The sequence below is a fragment of the Leucopleurus acutus genome (assembly GCF_964270905.1).
Source record: "Leucopleurus acutus genome assembly, chromosome: 8".
Lineage (NCBI taxonomy): Eukaryota > Metazoa > Chordata > Mammalia > Artiodactyla > Delphinidae > Leucopleurus > Leucopleurus acutus.
The window spans coordinates 70455100-70482911 of record NC_139151.1 but is presented as its reverse complement, the minus strand read 5'-3'; the positions used below and the strand labels follow the sequence as shown (position 1 = coordinate 70482911).

At 35.7% G+C, this 27812-nt stretch overlaps 1 protein-coding gene across 3 annotated transcripts in view; it reads left to right on the top strand.

Moving 5' to 3' along the window:
* The window catches only part of SOX6 (SRY-box transcription factor 6), a 518084-nt gene that overhangs the window by 13607 nt on the left and 476665 nt on the right, over nt 1–27812 (top strand). The window contains exon 1 of one of the 3 annotated variants that reach the window (XM_082845244.1): nt 14687–14761. The exons of 1 other annotated variant lie outside the window; for it this stretch is intronic. The gene's annotated coding sequence lies outside the window, so the exon portion shown is untranslated. Of the gene's footprint in view, nt 1–14686; nt 14762–27812 lie in introns of those variants that run through there. One more of the 3 variants, XM_082845243.1, reaches the window with a different exon arrangement.

Here is a 27812-nt window from a genome sequence, read left to right as displayed (position 1 = left end):
TAATAGCTTTATTGAGATATAATTGGCATATAATAAACTGCATATATTTAAAGTGTTTAATTTGACGTTTTGATATACATATACACCAGTGAAGCCATTTCCACAGTCAAGGTAATTTACATATCCATAACCCCTAATGGTTTCTTAATGCCCCTTCTGAGTCGCTTACTCCTACCCCTCCTTGATCTGTTTTCAGCCTCATCCCCAGGCAGTCACTGATTGTTGCCACTATAGATTGCATTAAAAGTTTTGCTTTATGTAAGTGGAATCATATGTTATGTACTCTTTTTTGTCTAGTTTCTTTCATTCTGCATAATTATTTTGAGATTCACTCATGTGCATGTCAATAACTTATTTTTAAAATTGAGGAGTAGTATTTCATTGTATGGATATACCACAATTTGATTATCCATTTAGGTTCTTTCTAGTTTTTGGCTATTACAAATGAAGCTGCTTTGGACATTTGTCTTTGAGTGGACATATGCTTTGTTTTCTTTTGGGTAAATACGTAGGAATGGAATGGCTAGTTTACCTAGGTGCATGTTTAACTTTATAAGAACTGCTGATTTTTCCAAAATGGTTTACCGTTTTACATTCCTACTAGCAATGTGTAAGAGTTCCAGCTGTCCCACATTCTTAACAACACTTTGTATGTTTAGTCTTCAATTTTAGCTATTCAAGTGGTTTGTAGTTGTGGCTCATGGTTTTAATTTTTATTGCCCTAATGACTGATGATGTTGGGCTCTTTTCATGTGCTTGTTTGTCATCATGTATCTACTTTGTTGAAGTGCATTTTAAATCTTTTGCTGTTTTTTTAAATTGGGGTTGTCTTCTTTTTTATTGAGTTGTAAGAGTATTTTTTTTAAAATACAAGTTATTTATCAGATAATGTTTTGTATATATTTTTTACTGGCCTGTGGCTTGCCTTTTAATTTTAAGCGTCCTTTGAGAGCAGTGTTTTAAATTTTGAAAAAGTCCAATTTATTGCTTTTCTTTTCTTTTCTTTTTTTAACATCTTTATTGGAGTATAATTGCTTTACGATGGTATGTTAGTTTCTGCTTTATAACAAAGTGAATAGGCTATACATATACATATATCCCCATATCTCCTCCCTCTTGCGTCTCCCTCCTACCCTCCCTATCCCACCACTCGAGGTGGTCAAAAAGCACTGAGCTGATCTATCTGTGCTATGTGGCTGCTTCCCGCTAGCTAGCTATTTTACATTTGGTAGTATATATATGTCCATGCCACTCTCTCACTTCGTCCCAGCTTACCCTTCCCCCCCCGTGTCCTCAAGTCCATTCTCTATGTCTGCATCTTTATTCCTGTCCTGCCCCTAGGTTCTCCAGAACCATTTTTTTCTTTTTTAGATTCAATATATATGTGTTAGCATACGGTATTTTTTTTTCTCTTTCTGACTTACTTCACTCTGTGTGACAGACTCTAGGTCCATCCACCTCACTACAAATAACTCAATTTCATTTCTTTTTATGGCTGAGTAATATTCCATTGTATATATGTGCCACATCTTCTTTATCCATTCATCTGTCGATGGACACTTAGGTTGCTTCCATGTCCTGGCTATTGTAAACAGAGCTGCAGTGAACATTGTGGTACATGACTCTTTTTGAATTATGGTTTTCTCAGGGTATATGCCCAGTAGTGGGATTGCTGGGTCGTATGGTAGTTCTAATTTTAGTTTTTTAAGGAACCTCCATACTGTTCTCCATAGTGGCTGTATCAATTTATATTCCCACCAACAGTGCAAGAGGGTTCCCTTTTTTCCACACCCTCCCCAGCATTTATTGTTTGTAGATTTTTGATGATGGCCATTCTGACTGATGTGAGGTGATACCTCATTGTAGTTTTGATTTGCATTTCTCTAATGATTAGTGATGTTGAGCATCCTTTCATGTGTTTGTTGGCAATCTGTATATCTTCTTTGGAGAAATGTCTATTTAGGCCTTCTGCCCATTTTTGGATTGGGTTGTTTGTTTTTGATATTGAGCTGCATGAGCTGCTTATAAATTTTGGAGATTAATCCTTTGTCAGTTGCTTCATTTGCAAATATTTTCTCCCATTCAGAGGGTTGTCTTTTCGTCTCGTTTATGTTTTCCTTTGCTGTGCAAAGCTTTTGTTTCATTAGGTCCCATTTGTTTATTTTTGTTTTTAGTTCCATTTCTTTAGGAGGTGGGTCAAAGAGGATCTTGCTGTGATTTATGTCATAGGGTGTTCTGCCTATGTTTTCCTCTAAGAGTTTTGTAGTGTCTAGCCTTAGATTTAGGTCTTTAATCCACTTTGAGTTTATTTTAGTGTATGGCATTAGAGAGTGTTCTAATATCATTCTTCTACATATAGCTGTTCAGTTTTCCCAGAACCACTTATTGAAGAGGCTGTCTTTTCTCCATTGTATATTCTAGCCTCCTTTACCAAAAATAAGGTGACCATATGTGCGTGGGTTTATCTCTGGTCTCTCTATCCTGTACCATTGATCCATATGTCTGTTTTTGTGCCAGTACCATACTGTCTTGATTACTGTAGCTTTATAGTATAGTTAGAAGTCCAGGAGCCTGGTTCCTCCAGCTCCGTTTTTCTTTCTCAAGATTGCTTTGGCTATTCGGGGTCTTTTGTGTTTCCATACAAATTGTGAAAGTTTTTGTTCTAGTTCTGTGAAAACTGCCATTGGTAGTTTGATAGGGATTGCATTGAATCTGTAGATTGCTTTGGGTAGTAGAGTCATTTTGACAATATTAATTCTTCCAATCCAAGAACATGGTATATCTCTTTATCTGTTTGTATCATCTTTAATTTCTTTCATCAATGTCTTATAGTTTTCTGCATACAGGTCTTCTGTCTCCCTAGGTAGGTTTCTTCCTAAGTATTTTATTCTTTTTGTTGCAATGGTAAATGGGAGTGTTTCCTTAATTTCTCTTTCAGATATTTCATCATTAGTGGAGAGGAATGCAATAGATTTCTGTGCATTAATTTTGTATCCCGCTACTTTACCAAATTCATTGATTAGCTCTAGTAGTTTTCTGGTAGCATCTTTAGGATTCTCTATGTATAGTATCATGTCATATGTAAACAGTGACAGCTTCACTTCTTCTTTTCTGATTTGGATTCCTTTTATTTCTTTTTCTTCTCTGATTGCTGTGGTTAAAACTTCCAAAACTGTGTTGAATAATAGTGGTAAGAGTGGGCAACCTTGTCTTGTTCCTGATCTTAGCGGAAATGGTTTCAGTTTTTCACCATTGAGAACAATGCTGGCTATGGGTTTGTCATATATGACCTTTATTACGTTGAAGTAAGTTCCCTCTATGCCTACTTTCTGGAGGTTTCTTTTCATAAATGGGTGTTGAATTTTGTCAAAAGCTTTTTCTGCATCTATTGAGATGATCATATGGCTTTTCTCTTTCAATTTGTTAATATGGTTTATCACATTGATTGATTTGCATATATTGAAGAATCTTTGCATTCCTGGGATAAACCCCATTGATCATGGTGTATGATCCTTTTAATGTGCTGTTGGATTCTGTTTGCTAGTATTTTCTAAGGATTTTTGCATCTCTGTTCATCAGTGATATTGGCCTTTAGTTTTCTTTCTTTGTGACATCTTTGTCTGGTTTTGGTCTCAGGGTGACGGTGGCCTTGTAGAAGGAGTTTGGGAGTGTTCCTCCCTCTGCTATAGTTTGGAAGAGTTTGAGAAGGATAGGTGTTAGCTCTTCTCTAAATGTTTGATAGAATTCGCCTGTGAAGCCATCTGGTCCTGGGCTTTTGTTTGTTGGAAGATTTTTAATCACAGTTTCAATTTCAGTGCTTCTGATTGGTCTGCTTATATTTTCTCTTTTTTCCTGGTTCAGTCTTGGAAGGTTGTGCTTTTCTAAGAACTTGTCCATTTCTTCCAGGTGGTCCATTTTATTGGCATTGAGTTGCTTGTAGCAATCTCTTGTGATCTTTGTATTTCTGCATTGTCAGTTGTTGCTTCTCCTTTTTCATTTCTAATTCTGTTGATTTGAGTCTGCTCCCTTTTTTGCTTGATGAGCCTGGCTAAAGGTTTATCAATTTTGTTTATCTTCTCAAAGAACCAGCTTTTAGTTTTATTGATCTTTGCTATTGTTTCCTTCATTTCTTTTTCATTTATTTCTGATCTGATCTTTATGATTTGTTTCCTCTACCAACTTTATGATTTGTTTCCTCTGATCTTTATGATTTGTATCCTCCTCCAACTTCGGGTTTTTTTTGTTCTTCTTTCTCTAATTGCTTTAGGTATAAGGTTCGGTTGCTTATTTGAGATGTGTTTTGTTTCTTGAGGTAGGATTGTATTGCTATAAAGTTTCCTGTTAGAACTGCTTTTGCTGCATCCCATAGGTTTTGGGTCGTCGTGTTTTCATTGTCATTTATTTCTAGGTATTTTTTGATTTCCTCTTTGATTTCTTCAGTGATCTCTTGGTTATTTAGTAGTGTACTGTTTAGCCTCCATGTGTTTGTATTTTTTACAGATTTTTTCCTGTAATTGATATCTAGTCTCATAGTGTTGTGGTTGGAAAAGATACTTGATATGATTTAAATTTTCTTAAATTAACCAAGGCTTGATTTGTGACCCAAGATGTGATCTATCCTGGAAAATGTTCCATGAGCACATGAGAAGGAAGTGCATTTTGTTGTTTCTGGATGGAATGTCCTAGAAATATTAATTAAGTCCATCTTGTTTAATGTGTCATTTAAAGCTTGTGTTTCTTTATTTATTTTCATTTTGGATGATCATTTCCACTGGTGAAAGTGGGGTGTTAAAGTCCCCTACTATTATTGTGTTACTGTCTATTTCCCCTTTTATGGCTGTTAGCATTTGCCTTATGTATTGAGGTGCTCCTATGTTGGGTACATAAATATTTACAATTGTTATATCTTCTTCTTGGATCGATCCCTTGATCATTATGTAGTATCCTTCTTTGTCTCTTGTAATAGTCTTTATTTTAAAGTCTATTTTATCTGATATGAGAATTGCTACTCCAGCTTTCTTTTGATTTCCTTTTGCATGTAATATCTTTTTCTATCCCCTCACTTTCAGTCTGTGTGTGTCCCTAGGTCTGAAGTGGGTATCTTATAGACAGCATATATACGGGTCTTGTTTTTGTATCCATTCAGCCAGTCTATGTGTATTGGTTGGGGTATTTAATCCATTTACATTTAAGGTAGTTATTGATATGTATGTTCCTATTACCATTTTAAAAATTGTTTTGGGCTTGTTATTTTAGGTCTTTTCCTTCTCTTGTGTTTCCTGCCTAGAGTAGTTCTTTTAGCATTTGTTGTATGTAAAGCTTGTTTGGTGGTGCTGAATTCTCTTAGCTTTTGCTTGCCTGTAAAGGTTTTAATTTCTCTGTCGAATCTGAATGAGATCCTTGCTGGGTAGGGTAATCTTGGTTGTAGTTTTTTCCCTTTCATCACTTTAAATATGTCCTGCCACTTCCTTTCTGCTTGCAGAGTTTCTGCTGAAAGGTCAGCCGTTAACCCTATGCGGATTCCCTTGTATGTTATTTGTTGCTTTTCCCTCGCTGCTTTTAATATTTTTTTTGTTTGTATTTAATTTTTGATAGTTTGTTTAACATGTGTCTTGGCGTGTTTTTCCTTGGATTTATCTTGTATGGGACTCTCTGTGCTTCCTGGACTTGATTGACTATTTCCTTTCCCATATTAGGGAAGTTTTCAACTCTAATCTCTTCAGATATTTTCTCAGTCCATTTTTTTTTCCTCTTATTCTTCTGGGACCCCTATAATTTGAATGTTGGTGCATTTAGTGTTGTCCCAGCGGTCTCTGAGACTGTCCTCAATTCTTTTCATTCTTTATTCTGCTCTGCAGTAGTTATTTCCACTATTTTATCTTCCAGGTCACTTATCCGTTCTTCTGCCTCAGTTATTCTGCTATTGATCCCTTCTAGAGAATTTTTAATTTCATTTATTGTGTGGTCATCATTGTTTGTTTGCTCTTTAGTTCTTCTAGGTTCTTGTTAAACGTTTCTTGTATTTTCTCTATTCTATTTCCAAGATTTTGGATCATCTTTATACTAGCATTATTCTGAATTCTTTTTCAGGTAGACTGCCTATTTCCTCTTCATTTGTTAGGTCTAGTGGGTTTTTACCTTGGTCCTTCATCTGCTGTGTATTTCTCTGTCTTCTCATTTTGCTTAACTTACTCTGTTTGGGGTCTCCTTTTCACATGTTGCAGGTTCATAGTTCCTGCTGTTTTTGGTGTCTGCAACCAGTGGGTAAGGTTGGTTCAGTGAGTTGTGTAGGTTTCCTGTTGGCGGGGACTGGTGCCTGTGTTCTGGTGGATGAGGCTAGATCTTGTCTTTCTGGAGGGCAGGACCACGTCCGGTGGTGTGTTTTGGGGTGTCTGTGACCTTATTATGATTTTAGGCAGCCTCTCTGCTAATGGGTGGGGTTGTGTTCCTGTCTTGCTAGTTGTTTGGCATAGGGTGTCCAGCACCGTTAGCTTGCTGATCGTTGAATGGAGCTGGGTCTAAGCATTGAGATGGAGATAGCTGGGAGAGCTTTCGCCATTTGATATTACGTGGAGCCAGGAGGTCTCTGGTGGTCCAATGTCCTGAACTCTGCCCTCCCACCTCAGAGGCTTAGGCCTGACACCCGTCCGGAGCACCAAGACCCTGTCAGCCCCATGGCTCAGAAGAAAAGGGAGAAAAAAAGAAAGAAAGAAAGTTATTAAAATAAAAAATAAATTATTAAAAATAAAAAATTAGGGCTTCCCTGGTGGCGCAGTGGTTGAGAGTCCGCCTGCCAATGCAGGGGACACGGGTTCGTGCCCCGGTCTGGGAAGATCCCACATGCCGCGGAGCGGCTGGGCCCCTGAGCCATGGCTGCTGAGCCTGCGCGTCCAGAGCCTGTGCTCTGCAACGGGATAGGCCACAACAGTGAGAGGCCTGCATACCGCAAAAAAAAAAAAAAAATAAATAAATAAATTAATTAATTAAAAATTAATAAAAAAAAAAGAAAGAAGAGAGCAACCAAACAAAAAAAACAGATCCAGCAGTGATAATAAGTGCTGAAAACTATACTAAAAACAAAAAGCAAAAAACGGACAGACAAAACCCTAGGACAAATGGTAAAAGCAAAGCTATACAGACAAAATCACACAAAAAAGCATACACATACACACTCACAAAAAGAGAAAAAGGAAAAAAAATATATATCTATATATAAAAAAAAGTAAGAAAGGAACCAAATCAATAAACAAATCGACCAATGGTAATGTATTCTAAATACTAAACTTAAACATAAAACCAGAATCAAATTAGATGCAGAAAGCAAACCCCACGTCTACTATTGCTCCCAAAGTCCACCGCCTCAATTTTGGGATGAGTCGTTGTCTATTCAGTTATTCCACAGATGCAGGGTACATCAAATTGATTGTGGAGATTTAATCTGCTGCTCCTGAGGCTGCTGGGAGAGATTTCCCTTTCTCTTCTTTATTTGCACAGCTCCCGGGGTTAAGCTGTGGATTTGGCCCCACCTCTGCATGTAGGTCGCCTGAGGGCGTCTGTTCTTTGCCCAGACAGGACGGGGTTAAAGTAGCAACTGGTTAGGGGGCTCTGGCTCACTCAGGCCCCGGGAAGGGAGGGGTACGGAATGCAGGGCAAGCTTGCGGTGGCAGAGGCTGGCGTGACGTTGCAACAGGCTGAGGCATGCCGTGCGTTCTCCTGGGGAAGTTGTCCCTGGGTCACGGGACCCTGGCAGTGGCGGGCTGCACAGGCTCCCAGGAGGGGAGGTGTGAATAGTGACCTGTGCTTGTACACAGGCTTCTTGGTGGCTGCAGCAGCAACCTTAGTGTTCATGCCTGTCTCTGGTGTCCGCGCTGATAGCCGCGGCTCGCGCCCGTCTCTGGAGCTTGTTTAGGCAGTGCTCTGAATCCCCTCTCCTCGTGCACCCGGAAACAATGGTGTCTTGCCTCTTAGGCAGTTCCAGACTTTTTCCCGGACTCCCTGCCGGCTAGCTGTGGTGCATTAGCCCCCTTCAGGCTGTGTTCACACAGCCAACCCCAGTCCTCTCCCTGGGATCTCACCTCTGAGGCCTGAGCCTCAGCTCCCAGCCCCCACCCACCCAGGCTGGTGAGCAGACAAACCTCTCGGGCTGGTGAGTGCTGGTCGGCACCGATCCTCTGTGTGGGAGTCTCTCCGCTTTGCCCTCTGCACCCCTGTTGCTGTGCTCTCCTCCATGGCTCCGAAGCTTCTCCCCGCCCCCGCCACCCCCCGTCTCCACCAGTGAAGGGGCTTCCTAGTGTGTGGAAACTTTTCCTCCTTCACAGCTCCCTCCCAGATGTGCAGGTCCCGTCCCTATTCTTTTGTCTCTGTTTCTTGTTTTTTCTTTTGCCCTACCCAGGTACGTGGGGAGTTTCTCGCCTTTTGGGAAGTCTGGGGTCTTCTGCCAGTGTTCAGTAGGTGTTCCGTAGGAGCTGTTCCACATGTAGATGTATTTCTGATGTATTTGTGGGGAGGAAGGTGATCTCCACGTCTTACTCCTCCACCATCTTGAAGGTCTCTCCTCTTACTTTTCTATTTCATGCTTTTTATGTTACATTCAAGAAAGTTTTGCAAAGCCCAATGTTACTAAGATCTTTTTCTATGCATTCCATTAGAAGTTTTATAGTTTTAGCTTTTAATTTAGGTGTATGATTCGTTTTGAGGTAATTTTTGTAATAGGGTGAGATGAAGTTTATGGTATATATTTTGGCTTATGGCTCTCCAATTGTTCTAGTGCCATTGTCTGAAAAGATTATCTTTTTCCCCATTAAATTGCCTTGGCACTTTTGTTGAAAATAAGTTGACCATATATATATATATAGATTTATTTCTGGAGTCTCTATTCTGTTCCATTGATCTATTTGTCTATTTTTTTATGCCACTATCTTGATTACTTGATTACTGTAGCCTTATATTGATAGAATGAATTGTGAAGTATTACCTTCTATATAATTTTCTGGAAGAATTTGTGTACAGTAGGTATTATTACTTTTTAAATACTTGAAAAACTTCACTAATGAAACCATCTGGGCTTGGAGTTTTCTTTTGGGGAAGGTTTTTAACTACAAATATAATTTTTAAAAATAGGTGTAGGGCTATTGAGGTTATCTATTTCATCTAAGTTATGTGGTTTATTTAAGTGCATTTAATCTAAATTGTTTAATCTATTGGCATAGATTTGTTCATAATACATATCTTTTAATATTTGTAGAATATTTAGTGATGTCGTCTCTCATTTATGCTATGAGAATGTAAACACACCATCAAATTTAATATTGCTTTCCTTTTTTCTATTTTATTGATTTCTGTTTTTAGTCTTATTATTTCATTTTTTTCTGCATACTTTGGGTTTATGTTGCCCTTCTTTTTCTAGTTTCTTAAGGTGAAAGCTGAGATCATTGATTTGAGACCCCCTTTTTCAATATAGGTTTTAGTGCTATAAAATTTACTTCTAAGTACTGCTTTAGCTGTGTTCCATAAATTTTAATATGTGGTGTTTACATTTTCATTCATTTCAAAATACTTTCTCATTTCCCTTTTGATTTCTTCTTTGATCCGTGAGTCATTTAAAAGTGTTATTTCCTAATATTTACAGATTTTCAAGATATCTTTCTGTTATTGAATTACTAGTTCTTTTGTTGGTTGGCAAGTTCTATCAATGTAAACTAGGTAAAGTTGGTTGACAGTGCTGTCCAGGTCTTCAGTATCCTTACTGATTTTTTTGGTTTAAGTGCTCTACCCTTAATTGAGGGAGAGAGATTTTGAGAACTCTGATTAAAATTCTTCCTGAAATTTTATTAGTTTTGCTTCCCTGTATTTTGAAGCTTTATTAGGTGGATACATGTTTAGGGTCATTATGTCCTCCTACTGAGTTGACACCCTTATCATTGTATAAAAATGCCTTTATCCATTGTAATATTCTTTGCTTTGAAATCTACTTTGTCTGATAGCCCTGCAGGTTTCTTTTTATTAGTGGTACTGTGGTATATATATTCCATCCTTTCACTTTTAAAGTATTGTGTCTTCATTTAAAAGTGGATTTCTTGTAGCCAGCATGCAGTTGAGTCTTGCTTTTTTATCCAGTATGACAATCTCTCCCTTTTAATTTGGGTGTTTAGACCATCTACATTTAATGTGATTATTGACATGGTTGAGTTTAAATATATGATATGCTCTTTGTTTCTTGTTTGTACCACCTGTTCATCATTCTGTTTCCCCTTTTTCTTGTTTTCCTTTTAATTTATTGAGAATTTTTATGATTTCATTTAAAATCCCTTATTGGCTTCTTAATTTTTTTGTTTTAATATATTTTAGTGGTTGCTTTAGTAGTTATAGCAACCCTAGACAACTTATCACAGTCTTACTTCAAGTAATATTATCCCACATCACACATGGGATGAGAATCTTACAATAGCATACTTCCGTTTCTCCCTCCTAGCCTCTGTGCTATTGTCATACACATTACTTCTACATATGTTAAATCTAAAGATAATTTTTATTATTTTTGCTTTGAATAGTCAATATTTTAAAGATATTTAAAAAATAAAAATAGTCTTTCATATTTACCCACATATTTACCATTTTCAATGTACTTTATTTCTGTGTAGATTCAGATTTCCATTTGGCAAATTACCTTCTGCTTGAAGGACCGCTTTAATATTTCTTGTAGATTATGTCTGCTGGTGAGATGGTGATATTTCCATCACCTTTTATATTTCTGAAAAATCTTTATTTTGCTAGGTATAGACTTTTAGATTAACTTTTTGTGGTTCAGTAATTTTAAAATATTGATCCATTGTCTTTTGGCCTGCATTGTTTTCAGAAAGAAGTCTGCCTTAATTTTTATTATGTTTCTCTGTGTATGATGTGTCATTCTCCTCTAGCTGCTTTTAAGATTTTCTCTTTTTACATTGGTTGTAAGCAACATGGTTACTATGGGCCTTAGTGTAGTTTTCGTAATGTTTCTTGAGCTTGGGTTTTTTGAGATTCTTGAATCTGTAGGTTTATAGTTTTTTGTCACATCTGAAAAATTTTCAGCCATTATTACGTCAGAATTTTTTTCTTTAACTCCCATTCTTTGTGGAATCCAATTACACACATATTAGGCAGCTTGAAGTTGTTCTTCAGTTCTCTGATTCTGTTCACATTTTTTCATCTTTTTCCCTCCCTATTCTGTTTCATTTTGCATTGTTTCTATTGATAAGCCTTCAAGTTCACTTGTCTTTGTCCTGCAGTGTCAAATCTGCTTTTAATTCCACCCCTGTGATTTTTAATCCCAGACATTGTATTTTTTATCTCTAGAAGTTATAGTTGGGTCTTTATTGTATATTTGATATCTCTACTTAGTATGTTCAGTCTATTTTAGTTTCATGAACAAATAGGATACAACTAATAACTATTTTAATATCCTTGTCTACTAATTCTATCACCTGTGTCATTTCTGGACAAATTTCAATTGATTGCTTTCTCTCTTCATAATGAGCGGTATTTTTCTGCTTCTTTGCATGACTGGTGATTTGTTATTAGATGCCAGAAATTGTGTGAATTTTACCTTGTTGAGTGCTGAATCTTTCAGTATTTCTATAAATATTTTTGGACGTTTTTTCTGGTGTGTAGTTAAGATACTTGGAAACAGTTTGATCCTTTCAATACTTGCTTTCAAGCACTGTCAGTTGGAACCAGTGCAGCCTATAGTGTAAGGCTAAGTTTCTGCACTGCTGAGGCAATAATACTCTTCTGAGTATTCTGTCCAGTGCCCCTGGCATTGTGAAGTTTTACACTTTGATGATGGGAAATTGAATTATTCCTGGATTTGTGTGAGCTCTGGGGATTGATTTCTCTGCTCCTTTTAGGTATATCTTTCCCTAACTTTGGTTAGTTTCCTCACACATGTGTGCTTATCAGTAATCGTGAGGGATTCTCTGCAGACCTCTGGAAGTTTATGTGCAGGTCTTTCTCCTCTGTTACTTTACCCTACCAACTATATCCACCTTGGCCTCCCTAGACTCCCAGCTTCGTCTTCTTAACTCAGTGAGACCATTAGGATTTGCCTCTGTACACTGCAGTTGGTAATTTCTTTCTTGAGGCAGTAATCTGGGACAACTGTAGAGATGACCTCATTTGTTTTTCCTTTCTCAGGAATTACTTCTTCATTGCTTGATGTCCAGTTTCTGAAAACTGTTGTTTTTATATATTTCATCCAGTATTTTTTAGTTATTTAACCCAAGAAGGGTACATCCAGTCCCTGTTAGTCCATCCTGGTCAGGAACAGAAATGTCTACATATGTGAAGAAAATATATGATATATATTAAACATACAGTATATTGAGTGCTTCACACATAGAATGTATTCAATAATCAGTCACTATTGCTATTTCTCCACCTGCATTCTGTTCAATAATGAAGCTTTATTTTATATACCACCTTCCATATGAAGGCTTCCAGATGAATTATTACTCTTTATTCTTTGTACTCACATCACTTTTTTTTACATACTTTCATGATGACATGGATCTACATTATAAATTTTGGTTTACTTGTTTGTATTTTGTGGTAGATTGTAAGCTCTTAGACAAATAAGATCTATCTCGTTTATCTATCATTAGTTTCCAGCATATAGTAAATGCTTAGATCTTTGTTGCATAAATGAATAATCGAGAGTATCTCACACCTTTTATGAAATATTCAAGAGTAGAATTTTTGATTGGGAAGGAAAGAGAGATGGTTTAGCAGATGAGAACCTTTGAGCAGAATGAAAGTGGAGAGGAGTTCCAGAGAGCAGCATGAGAGCAAAAGGTGGTTGGTTGAGGTTCATAATATATAATAATGATAATGATAATGACAATCGTACTAGTAAATACTACTACTACTACTTCTAAAGTTATTGTGAAGGTGAGAGAGGATAGAGGAGTATAGAATGGAGACTAGGAAAGACTTATTGTAGTATGTCAATGCAACCATTTTGTGATACCTTCAGCACCTTGCTGAATATAGATGGTAACGTTGGTAACATTTCATAAATGTGTATTGTGTGAATCAGTGTAATTTGAATTGTTGTAATAGAGGCTTTTAAACAAAGTGCTGAGAGAACACAGTATACTTTTTGGAGTATACTTGTGAACCTTGGAAGGAAGTGGTAGGGATGGATTAACTGAGAAGAAGCAGAAAGAAATTCTAGATAGTGGAGAATAGCATAAACACAAAAAGTACTATAGGCGATAAATAAGCATAATATAACAGAAAGAACAAATGGACCTTGGAGCTGGGTTCAGTAGGGCTTCAGTTTTATCTCTGTCACTGGTGTAACTCTGGAAAATTACCTAGCCTGTCTGAGACTCAATTCCCTCATCTATAAAATGGGTGTGGTTGTTGGGAAGATTATATGATGCATAGAGTAAATTTATTTTATGTTGCAGATAGTGGGTCCAATAACTATTAGTTTCTTCTTTTTAGACATTCTATATCTTCTGATGAGGAAAGAAAAATGCTTCAAGAAGGACTTTGTGACCCCTCATCACTTTGTATAAGAGCCCAGGTATAATATATAATTTATGAGTATAACTAATGTTCCCATTTATTTCCTATTTCCGTGGCAAATGAGGATTGCATTGCATTTTTGTGGTCTAATACTAAGACCTAAGTAATTTTAACACCCAGTTTCTTTACATCTTCTAGGTTTAACTTATGTTTATAACTATTAGGATTATTGGCTAAACTTTACATACAAATGAAACAATTTTACTACCACAATTCAATATTTTTCAGAAATGTTTCTATTTATAGGGAATATATCTACTGAATGAAAGATTGGAAAGATGAGTATCAGAAATCCTAAAATTTTTCAAGTCTGGAAACTACTTGTATTCTTTTAAATTATTTGTTTTATGAATAAAATCAGTTTTGATATTAATTTACCATCATGGAAATCATATAATACAAGGTACAGAGTAAAGTTTAGAAACTTTTGACTTTTAAAAAGTAATCATACTTTAAATTTCCAATTGGTTTATAAAAAAACATTGTTCATGTGCACTTACAAAAATATTTTGGATACATGGAGATTTTAAAAGGAGTTCTAGCATAACTAAAACAGAGTAATCTTTTACTTTTTTCACTGAAGGAAAAATTCAGGACTCTTCCAGTTAAGTAACTCTGTCCTTGGTTTAGAGAACTGAAAAATTTGCATAGTCAATAGAATAAAAATTGATAAGCCATAGCAGTTTTGGAGCCAATTTTCAGCGCTGTTTTTGGTTCTTGAATACTTGCATTGACATATACAACTCATAGATATAGTGCATAATGCTGCTGATCCTGCCAAGTGAAGAACCACCGTTAGTCATCTACCTAGTATCTCAACTGCTGGGTGCTGAGTTGGCAAGGATCTGGCATGTGGTAGCACCTGACTTCATCTGCTGTCTTCACTATAGACTGGTTCTTTGCATTTATGAATCTTAGACTGGCCTTGATGACAGTTTGCTTGGTTGAAAGTCACCTTATTTTAATTTAAGACGTGTTGCCTCCATGATACTTGTAAACATGTTGAGAGGCTGAGTTTTGATGAATCTCACAAAACTCCTCAACAGGGCATGAACTGAAACCAAGGAGCTGACAATATTAATAATTCAGCATTTGGCAGTATTGTGGATATTAATGCATTCATAGTTCATCTTGACAAACCTGGGCCCAATCACATGTGAAAATGAGTTTAGTCATCTAATATTAGTTTCTGGTGAGTATTTTTATACTTTTCTTTCAAACTATAGATGAAATGAAGAAAATATTAGTCACTTCTTAGAAATGCAAGGTTCATAGCCCACATGACTATGTGCTGTGAAATTTAAAAAAATGCTTTATAATAAATTACCATCTTGATTTAATGAAATAATGCATAAGAATTCTTATAGTGCATTATGGCTGATTTGTGATATTTTAAATTGCCCATTTATTCATAGTTTCAGAGTGAAGTACCTTTTTTGGTATTTCAGCTAAACATGTAACTCTTAACTTTAAATAACCAGTAAATTTACATAATCTATGCAGGTAAACTATATAAAGCATTTGTCATAAAATTTAAAACATGCTAATAATAATACATGTAATAGCTAAGTATATTCAGTATTTAGGACTTAAAAGTTATTTTACAAATATTGCTTTCGTGGGGAAATAAATGTATCTTTTTGTAATAAAATGCCACAGGAGTGACACAATTTTATTTAATTATTAGTAACTCCAGGACACACCTCTTAATATGTGGGGCCTAGAAATAATAACGGCAATGACTGAAGTGGAAAGATCTTGCTCCTTAAAATTTGGTGGCTTGTTGAGCTGTCTGAATCATCTATGTCCTTCTCGCACATACCCCAATACATTTTATGATCACAAAAGAATTATTTTTAGATCTCTAAACTAGCCTCTTTCAGGCTAATATAACCACTTTGTTGTAAGATTTCTTCTTTTAAAGGGTATAAATGAAGAATTTAAATTTTCATGTGAAGAAAAAGGATATTATTTGGTCCTTGAAGTATTTGGGTCCATATTTCTACCTAGAAATCCTAACTATTATAGTCAAGTTGAACTACAAGGGGAAAAAGCTTATAAATTAAGCTTTTTTTAAAAAAAGGGCCATTTATTTATTTATTTATTTTTATTTTATTTTTGGCTGCATTGGGTCTTTGTTGCTATCTGGTGAAACACTTTGACTTAAAACTGCAAGGAAATAACAAATCGAATGGACACTATTTTGGATGCTTATAAGCTTTTAATAAATTTCAATATAGTCAGGCTTATGTCTCAATATTATATTTTCATTCACATCTTCAAATGGGCAATTATGTCCACATGATAAATATGTGGGGTTAATGATGATAATTTGCCATCTGTGTCATGAAGCAGCTCCTTTTCATTCTTATGTAAAAATTTCCATATTTTTCTTGGTAATTCTTTAGAGTATAAAAAATCTGAATTAAAAGGAAAAAATTTTACACTATAAAAATCTCACTCTTGCCAAGAAATGAATTATACATAAGGTCTGAAAATAAGAAGAGTAGAAAAGAAGTAGAAATATATTTTAGACAGCAGATTGGATCCATTCAAAGATTTTGCAGGAACGCTTTCATTATGCTATGGTAGTAATAAATGGTATTGTGCCACAAACTTCGTAATAAAAATGGAATAGGTTTTAAACCAAAAGCTTGTTTGGTAACTTTGGCTCAGTTTCTTGCCACTTCTGTATCCCTTGCAAAGGAGAATGCACTACATCTTTGTGAACAACCTGAATTTCTCTTGCCCTGGAAAACCATACAGTCCAACTTGGCTTTTGACACAGTCTAAACTACTCCGATTAGGTAAAGCTGATCTTAAGAGAAAAATTGGATACTCAGCAAACCCCAGCAGATATTTGACACAGTCTTAGAGCTGATAAGTCATCATAAATTTAAATATTACCTTTCCTAGGAGAAACCTCACTAATAAATGGTTTTGAATATTTTATGAATGACTGAGCACCCTACTTTGTTAATAAGTCCTCTGGAAAGCTATGACTTTTGGGGGATGGTTTTACTTTTGGAGGAAGGAGTGTTGAAGAGAAGGTACTGATGAGGTGTCATATAATTTTACAAGTTGCATAACTGCTTTTAACTACAAAACTATCTCTGATTATAATAACAATTGAGCTTGTAATTTTTTCTGAACAGCTGCTGCTACAGGGGGTCATTACCTTGGAGAGCTCGAAAATAATCGTACTCTTGGTACATGAGTTATGTAGTCTTGTGTTTTACAGCAAAGCACAAAGTTTAAAGCCTATAGAAGAATGTTATTTGAAAGCTGTCAAACCATGTTAAAAAAGACTGCATCGTCAAAAGGCCCTGGTGGCCACGATTCTGCATGTAGCCTTGTCTTATTCATTACAAAATGCATGTTTATAAAGTTCCACAGAGCATCCAATTCCCAGTTCACTTATATCAGCAAGACTTAACTTGCTCATTAATCTAAATTCTTTTGCAACTTTAATCTACATGTTTAATTAATCATAAAATGAGGCGGTAAGTAATTTCAGCAATGTGTGGCTTGTTATCAGATGCATTTAATCACTCTTCTGTGAGCTCATTTGGAAACACCTGAAGATGTCGAGTGCAGTCTGAATAAGCATAAATTATTCTTTGTCAGTGTACTTCACTCAACTAATAAGACATTAATTTAAAAGGCACTGTTTGTCATTTTTAGATCTTTACCAATATTTTTAGCTTAGCAATATAACTCTAATTGTATATATGATTCACAACTAGTGCCCGACATAGGAAAGGGTAAGAGTTTAATTCATTTTTCTTATTTACATGTAATTATGTCATGTAATCTTAGTTTTTAATGAGGATTAACCATCTTGTAAGTATTCATATGCTTTTGGAATAAGGTACTAATGAATTATAGTTGGAAAAATTATTTGTTGGTACAAAGGCTTGTGATTTCTTGTTGTTGCCTAGGTTAGGTCTGAAAAGACATGAGGTTTGGGAGAGTGCTTTGATTTGAGGATACAGGTATTGCATAGAGATTATATGATGCAGATGATAACCTTATAAAAATTCAAGTAAAACAGTTATATTCAGCTATCCCACATAATAACATATGTAATCCTTACATAGGACCAGGTAGCCTAAGGTAATGACAGTCCCATTTTTTCCCCCTAGTGTCTTAAGAGTATTGCACAGTTGATGACAGCATTTTTTAAAAAAAGACAAGAAACAAGAACAACAATAAAAGCAAAAACACACTCATAGCTTCAGAGCAAAAAAAATTCATGAGGGCTGAATGAGTTATATATCTCAATGCTGACATCGAGATACATTTTTATAGGAATAAAAATTGCATTTTATAGGATGTCATCACCTGTCCTGTTCATGCCATGAGAGCAGTGACACATGGTAAGAATAATTATCTCAGTGGAAACAAATTTATTTGCCGTGGAACATCCCTGTTTATCTTATGAACTTATCTCACTCATATGCTATCTATGGATTGTCAGCAGTGAGCCAGAGGGGATGATTCCTGAAAAAGGAATATTGGTTTGAGCTGAAATATAGCCATATTCTCCATTTTTATTTGATGTGCACATCTCCTGGGTTTCTTCCCTTTCTTCAGGGATCCTTTACACTTAGCTAACGGTTATTTATATGTCCATTTCTTGCCTTATGCCTCATCACTGTGTAAAAATCCTCCTTCCTGTTTTCCTTTCTAAGGGAAAACAAAATCCCAGGAAATCTCATTTGTACTGTTCAAGTCACATAGGCCATCGCAGCACATTGCAATGAAATGCCATTTACCCTTATTTCACTTAAGGCACTATAAATTGTTTTCTTAGAACCACTGATGAAAACTTCACATCTTCTTTAGAATCATTCTTGAGAAACAACATTTCATTTGAACTTAACTTTCTTGGTAAGAATACTTTTCTCATTCCTGTAAAATCTTAGTGGATAGACATATACAGTCTAATATGAAGGCTTGCTGTCAGTTTTTCTTGATAAGAAACCTCAAACTTCCCTAACTCCCCTTCCCTTGGCAAAACCTGAGATAAGTTTTTCCAGACAGATTTATTTTCTAACTTGTTTTGGTGCAGAGAAAGAACACAGTGTTCCCCCCTCTCATCCCAACTGATGTGCAAGAGGCCTGCCCTATTGTCCTGTTAAGTTCCTCTACACAAATATAATGATTTATTTTATAAAATGCTATATATTAACTGTAGCTATTTGTCTATATTATGTACTTCAAGAGGAAAATGATAAATTCAGTTCCATGCAGCTCTTATACCCTCAGATGTTTGGATATATGCTGATGCAGAGATATATATATATATATATATTTATATATATACATTCACAATGTTACCCAAAACACACATACACTGACACTTTTGCCCAGTCACAAACAACAAGGACATACCACTTAAACATGCTTCTTTCATGGAGACCTCACAGTTGTTTAGAATGCACAGTACCCAGAATGAGGAACTACTCCAGTGGGTGCAACTGAATGAGTGGATCTTCCATACCCAGCTGAACTGACAGAGATGGTTAGCAAGGCTCTGATTTTAATGCACAACTTCTGTGGCTGAAGGACAGCATGCTGGTAAAGAAAGTGATTACTGGTGGCAGAGAGGGGTGGGTGAAGAATGAGTTTGGAGCTTGTGCATTGTGGTGTCCACTAGCAGCGTGCTCGGGGGGAGGGTTTGGAAGTCCTGAGTCATCAAAGTCTTCAGCTGCAGTGGGACTTCAGGCTCAGCAGATGAATTAGAATGTCACAGTGCAGTTGGTTACAGGCAATGCTTCTGACTTCTTACTGCAAGTCTCAATATCTTATTTATGTTAAATGTAAGAGAGCAATGATGTATTCAGTTATGCTTTGCGCTACCTCAGGAGAAAGCCTAATATCTCCCTCTCTCCTCCCTCCCCCCAGTTTCTTAAACAAATGAAATTCCATTCTAATTTTTACCAAAAAATCCATGTGTTATTTCCTATAAACACTTACATAATTTATGCCCACCCATCTTTCCTTTGAATCCAGGTTTTGTCTATGAACATTGCTTGCTTTTTTATAGTAGGCTTGTTTTTCTTACTCATTTGAAATTGGCTTTTATTAGAAGATCATTTAGGCATATCAGTACAGTACATTTGGTGGATTTATAAGAAGTTCTGATGCTAGGTGTTCAAAGCTCTGCTCAGATGACATTTTTATGGATCCTCACAGCCTTGCTCATATATGAAAAGAAGGTATTGAGTTATACAGATGATTAAGTTATTTCTCTCAAATTTTTATGAGAATGGGTTGACTTGAAGTTGTGTTACTTTCCTAGTGCCCTTAGCTTAGAAACTTTGTGTATTTTTTTAGGCAGCATCTGCATCACTTATATTCAGGAGAACATAAACGTGCAGTTTTAGAAACTGTCTGTATTTTCCCCATTACCTCTAATTCATAGGATTGGCATGATTACAACTCTTGTTGTCATCATATTAACAATGTGTTATAGCCACTAATAATAATTTTTCATGCATACTTCCAAGTACTGTATTTGAAGATCCCAGACTTCATATATAGTAAATGAGGAAGTAATTTGTAACTTTCACATTGAATTCTTGCTTTTTCAAATTTGGGCTTACCCTTTTGTAAAGCATATGACCTACTTAAAAAAGGCTAATAGTCAGTTACCTGTTTTTTAGTATTTTTAAATCTATATCACAAAAAGACTTCTTTGAAGTATACACAGGGATGTATTTGTAGGCAATTTCCAACTAACTAACGGGAGAAGTTCAGAAAGTTTGTTGTTTGGAATTTGGAATGGATATTTTTATAGAAAATACATTATAGATGGTGATTTGATTACTTGTGCAACCTACTGAAACCCATTTAACCTTATAATATGGCTGAATTATACTATTGAGAGTACTATAGTAGCTAACTACTGCCTGTTGAGTGGTTTTGGTATGAAATCTCATTTTGAAATCTAACCTCAATAACATTCCTTTGACCAATTTTTGATGGTGGGATTTGACATTTCCTACTTCCGCTGTGCCAGTGCACAATAGTGGAAATGAAACACTCCTTGAAATGGAATTTGGGAGGACCTCCTGTTGTCCCTAGCTATGGAAAGAAAGTAACTGGGTATTCTGGCTGAAGTAAGAGGGAATGGATGACCCTGGCATGAAGATGTATATCTGTTTACAAATAAAGGGCATCCTACTGGAGGTTTATATATTTTGAGAATGAAGAAAGAGCATTTCCTAATTTTACACTGATGAGCCAAAAGGGTGGAGAAGATCAATACTTCTGCCCGTTCACTATGCTTTACAGTATATTCCAAGTATTTTCATTGTATATCTTCTACTTTCTCCCCCACCCCACTCCCATAAGTTTGGCTTTTGGTTTTTAAATGGTAGCACTGATGATAGTAGTTCAGTTTCTAATATCAGAACAGTTTGGGACTGTATTATTAATTAGATTTATATAAGATGCAGTGATATATGCAGCTGAGGTTGACTCAAAATTAAATACTAGTGGCTCACCTTATCCGAGGATTCTGCATCCGCGGATTCAACCAACTGGAGATCGAAAATATTTGGAAAAAGAAATTCCAAAAAGTTCCCAAAAGCAAAACCTGAATTTGCCATGCACTGGCAACTGTTTACATAACATTACTGTTTAACTACATTATGTCCTTTGAGAGTATCCGAAGAAAGTCATATGAAAGTGCAAATAGGTAATGGAAAGTTTATTTGGTCACATGTAAAACATCATCTTGAATCTCAGCAGTTGAATTATATTCACCCCTTTTACTTCAAATCTGGCAAACTATATGTATTTTTTGATTGCCAAGGGGAAAGTATGAAAAAAGGAGAGTAGTGGGGAGAAAATGAGAGAAGTGGTATGTTAAAAGGCTCTAAAGATTTAAGTTGTCAGAGAAAACAGTTTGATGAATTATGGGTAAAATAGAATTTAGTTTCCCAAAGAAATACATGGCTCAAAGTGTAGGGGGAAAGTGCTTGGCAATACAAGCCATGTATTTTTCTTAACCTGGGAAGTTTGAAAAAAAAAAAAAAAGACACATTTGGCAAAGTGAAAACTCAGCTGACTTCATGCCTACTAAGTGAAAAATCTGATCCTTTATCATCCAAGCACATAGTTGGGTAACTCACAAACAGAGCTACCCAGTGTATAGGTTGCAATGGCAAGAAGCCAACAGTGAAATCAAATTCATAAGCACCCTATAGAAAACCCCTCAAATTACTGCTGTTCTGTTGCCAGCTGTATTGCCAGAGAACAAGAGCTGTACAGATTTCTATGGAATGACTGGGTTACTTAACACCGCTTGATTGGCTCTGTTCCTGCCCCTGTTCTCTTTGGCTGACAGCTGACCACCATACTGGTTTGGTTTGGAATAAGACTGAAGTGAACACAACCACTTATATGCACCTTCCTCTTGAACACTTCTCTCCCTTCCTGCCACCCAAAACCCACACATACCCTATATATCTTGCAAAAGGAGAGATAAATATTACTGAGTTTATTTAAGTAAAGCGTACTGGGTGGCACTGTGCTGTCCAGTTATTCTACAGATCCATCAGATTTTTAGGAGAAGAGTCATTTCCTCGATCTTTTATTCGTAAGTGCCTGAATTTATTGAATGTGAAACATATCTTAAATCCTTTAATTTTACTAACTTTTTTTCATTTTACATCATTGCATGCTTCATGATCCTAGAGCTAGACTGCTTATCCAGAAGCCATATAATCTTACTCTCTTGCCCTTGGATAATCTCTGATAGGTAGCTACTTCTGTCTATAGTATTTCAAATAAGGAGATATCACAAGATACCCAGAAGGGCACTAGATGGCTTCAATTGCTACACTGCATGAATTAGAGAAACCTTTGAATGAGCAAGGTGGTTGGTTGGCCCTTTTCCTGTTATACAAAAGCTCATGGATTCACATGTCCTAGTTTCCATTAAGTTAGCAGGCTTTTAAACTTTTTTGACTGTGATTCAGAGTAAGAAGTAAATTTCTAATCTGACCCAGTATGCAATCTAATATAACCAAAGTAAAAAGTTTACATGAACAATACTTATCCTTAATATGTGCAATGTGTTTTATTTTCTCTTTTCTTCCCTATCCTTGCCTCTTTTTCTTTGCTTCCTCTCTCCTCAGTTCCCTTCTCTCCTTTTTAATAAAAAATGCTGATTCATACTCAGAAAATTGACTTTATCACTCATTCAATCCATAGTTTGAAAAATATTGCATTAAAGTAAGCACTTTTTAAAAAAGTCTTGATCTGCATGTTCTTTGGTCTAAGATTTTTTTTTTTTTAATTGAAGCATAGTTGATGTACAGGTCTACCATTGTAGACCTGCATCTTCACCTGAGTCTCCTACACAAGATACTAATTCCATTGCCTGTTTATCATTAGAAAGATAAATTTTGTACTCCACTAGTGGCATATATAGCCTGTTAATAACACCATGTTCTAAGTGCTTAATTGTGCCAGATGTTGTGTTAATGCTTTATATATATTTGTCATGAGAATTTTATTATTTAATCATCCTCATTACCCTGTGAGGTAGAAACTGTTATTACACCCATTTTTATAGTTGATGAAATTGAGACTCAGAGTGTTCTGTCAACTTTCTTGAGTAACAGAATGATAGAGGTTGATTTCGAAATTGAGATTGTTTGTCTTCATGACCATGCTTTTTCCCTCAACTCTAATACGTTCTTAATTTTAGCTCTAAAAAAAGTTAAGTACTTTTGTGAAGAGTATATATATATCATAAAGAAAAGCAGACTTGTGATGATGGTCACCATATATTTTTAATAATGTAAATTGAAACTTCTTGATAAAATAATTTTCACTCTGTAAAGAAAAATGGAAAGGACAGAAGAAAGAAAAAAAGCGCACCTCTCCAGAGCCATGGATATAAAAACTTGCTGTTCTATTTAAATCTTATATAATTGAATCTTGTAAAAGTCTTCTTTTTAAGGAAAAAAGAAATAGATATACATGGAATTACATCTTATGCTACAGGCCAGGATATTTTAGCAAGCCAGAGGAACTCAAACACGAATGAAGAGTGGAATTTTCCTTTCATTTTCTATAATAAATAACTATGTTTGTTGGACAGAAAAACGGAGGAAAAAATGACCATCATGCCTGGTTTTGAAGAAAAACTTGTTTATATGTGTAATACATTGGATAAATTGTTTGGGATCACTTTGACTATGCAGAAATGTGACCATTGAAATTCTTAAGCAAGGTGTGGGGCTATCGGTTCCATGAAACTAATTAAGTCAAATAAGAATTAGTATTTTTGAGGACAATTGACTTACCTCATTTTTTCAATCTCTGTGAAAGGGGAAATATTTTAGAAAATAAATAGTGGGTACATTTGGTTTTTATGACCTTTTCTTCCCTGTCCCCAACCCCTGCCACATTCCTAGGTTTAGTACTAGACAGTTACCCTCTTTCCTCCATTCTCTCTTTCTCTTCTCTGCTATCTTCCTTCTCTTCTCCTCTCCTGTGACTTTCCTCTCTGTCCCTGCTACTCTCCTCTCTACCTTCTCATCTCCTCTGCCCCTTCTTTCATTTTTCATTCTTACATACAATCCTTATAATCTCCATTATCAACTTCATTCTCTTAGATTTGTGAATCTTCTAGGTAAGGTGCAAATGGACCTTGTTTCTGTTTATTAAATTGGTAATCTAGAAAAATAACATCCTTTCTACCTACTTGCATCTCTCTCTTTCTCCTATAAACCAAACATATACTTTCAGAAGAAATCTTTTGTCTTATTTTTGGAAACTGTTGAAATGTTGCTTCCTACTTCATATCTTCTTGGGAGTAAGATGTGTCTATGGTCATTGTATGATCATTAAAGAGAAAAATCAAAGATTGGCAAAACCTGAAAATTGGCATTGACCCAGATACTTCTGCCACACTAACTAAAAATGAACCTTTGCAGACACACTTTTATACAAGGAGATGGACTTCTTCAATATGTAATTGCTATGTGATGCTATCCCAGAGGAGAATTTGAAAGCAGGCAGGTGTGCTAGATCTAAGCCTCATTGAACTCAAGGTCAGGAATCTAAAACTAGCCTCCTCAAGGGTACTCAGACAAAGTGGTATAAGAGGAACTTGGATTCAAAGATACTACAACAAAAACATTCTTTGAAGTCCAGAGGAAGTTAAGAAGGAGTACTTTCAGTGATGGTAGAGTGTAATAAGAGCATGATCGGTAATAGATACATGATTGAGATTTGTTGATAAAACTCTAAAATACTGCTGTGAGTAGACAGATTTGGTTTGTGAATAAAGATGTAAAAACACTCACAGACACGGGCTGCAACTGTGTTGGGCAAACACACAAATATACAAATCATGGGGTAATTTTGAGTGTGTTGGTAGAGTGAGATGCAGAACAAGAAGTAAAGCATATATATATTCAGATAAGATCGGAGACAAAGGAGAGCAACAATTCACTATTAGTTGGGTCAGAATTTTCAGAGTTGGTGGATTGTATGTTACAGTTTCTCTGATTTATTGAATCTAAAGTAATAGGTAAAATGTTACTCTTGTCTTGTTTATATATTTTAACTTGAATTTTTAGGTAGAATCCAAGCTTATATATCTTTAGACATGGATTCTATTCTTGATTCAAGATTCTTCTGGACCTTAGGATCATGTAAATGCTGTCAAGATATCACCTCCCTAAAGCACCACTGTTCAAGTATCTTTTAAATTAACTAAAATAAATGGATTTTTTTTTTTTTTTTTGCGGTACGCGGGCCTCTCACTGTTGTGGCCTCTCCCGTTGCGGAGCACAGGCTCCGGACGCGCAGGCTCAGCGGCCATGGCTCACGGGCCCATGCACTCCGCGGCATGTGGTATCCTCCTGGACCGGGGCACGAACCCGTGTCCCCTGCATCGGCAGGCAGACTCTCAACCACTGCGCCGGCATCAACTATTTTTAACATGTTCATTTAATTTGACTCTTGGGAAAGGGATCTTTTGAGGCAAAGGGTCTTTGATGACAAAAGATATCCTAAAATCCTAAAGTTTCTACTTCTTGCTGTCCCACTCCAAGTTTCATTAGATAATAATTACCAATTTTTAAACAAAATACTAAAAAAATAGATGAGGTTACATGTTTAAAAGTATAGAGGAGCTATCTTTTTTTTAACTTAAAAAATTTGTGGAGATTTCATCAAGCATCTAGCACTGTGGTTGATTTATAACAGATGCTCAATAAATATTATTGAAATGAAATGTGGAAATAAATATGTGCATTTTCATTTATTCATTCTTTGTTTAATCAACAGACATTTACTGAGGGCTTACTATGTCCCAGATAGATATGTTTGAGATTTAAATGTGAATAGCATACTAAAGCCCAGCCGTTAAGTAGCTTAAAAATCTAATGGAGAGACAGGTAAAAAGAGAAATTATAATAACATATTAGATTTAGAATTGAGATATAAATGAAATAAGATACACAAAAATTTGAAATTTGCCAGGGAGAGTTGGGGGAAGGCTTCTTTGAGTAGGCTAACATTTGAGCTGCTTCTTAAAGGCATAATAGGGAGTTACTTAGAGGGGATGTGGAGATAGAAAGAATATTGTAAGCTGAGAGCATAGCATTTGTAAAAGCACCTAGATGTTGAAAGGGCCTGATATATTTTAATAATTGTAAGAGTTCAATATCATTGCCACATTTGGGGCAGAAGGGATAGGGAAAGGGATGAGGTTGAAAATAAGAGTTTTTGGTGACGCAGTTGATTATTTCCTGATATAACGTGGAAAATGTTTTATTTCAACTAATTAATTTCAGTAAGATGGGCATTTTTCTAGGAAGTTACCCATTTTATTAGAATCTCCATGATATACCTTTTAGTGCCTTTTATATAGCAAAGGAGATGTTAAGCTATTAAAGTGATGAAGTTGTGCAGAGTGTGATATGATACAAAAGCAGTTTGGAATGATGTATTGAAAAAATTGCTAGTCACCTTTCCTTAAGGTAGTCCTTTTTGAGTTGCTTTTTGAACTTACCTATACTTTATCAGCCAGTTAATTTGCTAGGCAACTTATAGGTCAGTCAAATAGTTCTAAATCCTAAGAAGTAAAAGCACTGAGTGGTAACATAAATACACTTTATTTATGGTTAATAGTTTTTATTTCTATTTTTAAGAGAAAAAGAATATGCAAAACATGTGAATGCGTATCATCTCTCTAGCTTCAGGAAAATGTTAGCTGGGTATATTTTTGTTTTCCCCATTTCTGTGAGCTACTTGTGATGTACACTTTTATGACTTTATTCTAGATGTGGGTTTCATTTTCACATAAGGAGAAGGTCAGGCTTTACAATATTTGTCATTAAAAAAAATTTTTTTTTTCTTCCAGAGAAACATCTCAGAGGTTCCAGGCTTCGTTTTAGAGAAATTATGGTTCTTTTAACTTTAAATTGCTTCGGTAGGTCACAGCCAGATTTTAGAGAGCATGATGTGCTTTACAAGTTGAAAAGTTTTCCACCAAGTAATAGCAGCAGTGAAAATTGTCAGAGAAACAACTAATTAATCTCTGCTCCTTTACAGCTGTTTAATGCAATGCATAACTAAAAGTCCTGTTAAATTAATTAATGATTTCAATTACGAACTTTTCTCCAAAATGTTATGATTCGTATCAGGCTGATAATGCAGTGACCTGGGAGTGTGAAATCTGTGTTATGAAGAGAGTCGCCAGTTAATTGATTCACAAATTATTTAAAGTTTGTTGCACCCAAGGGAGGGCTCAGTTTCATGACAGTCATTTCTTAAAGTGTACAAACTCCTTTTTCACCTTAAGAATGTCTGCAGTTATTAAGCACGATAAAATGCCAACATGTTTCTGGGCCTATGAGTAATCTTAACATTTATGATTTAGAATCTGTAGGTGAATATGTGGAGATTAAATCTATGTTGGAAGGAGATAAAAATTAGCTAAATTATCAATGACTCTTGTGGCAGTGTTTTCATTGCTTTTGATTTAGTAATTCTAAATAGTTTTCTAAACATCACTCCATAATTTTTTTTTGCATTTGCTATACATGGAGCATATTTTATGTTGAAAGACAATATAGTTATTATTTTAAAGAAATTTTGAATGGGTAAATAACACAGTATAAATTGTTTTGATGATTGGTGTCTAAAGCATTTGGATTTCTGATAGGTCTAAAATGCCAGCCTTAAATGTTAGAGAAGGTGCTGAC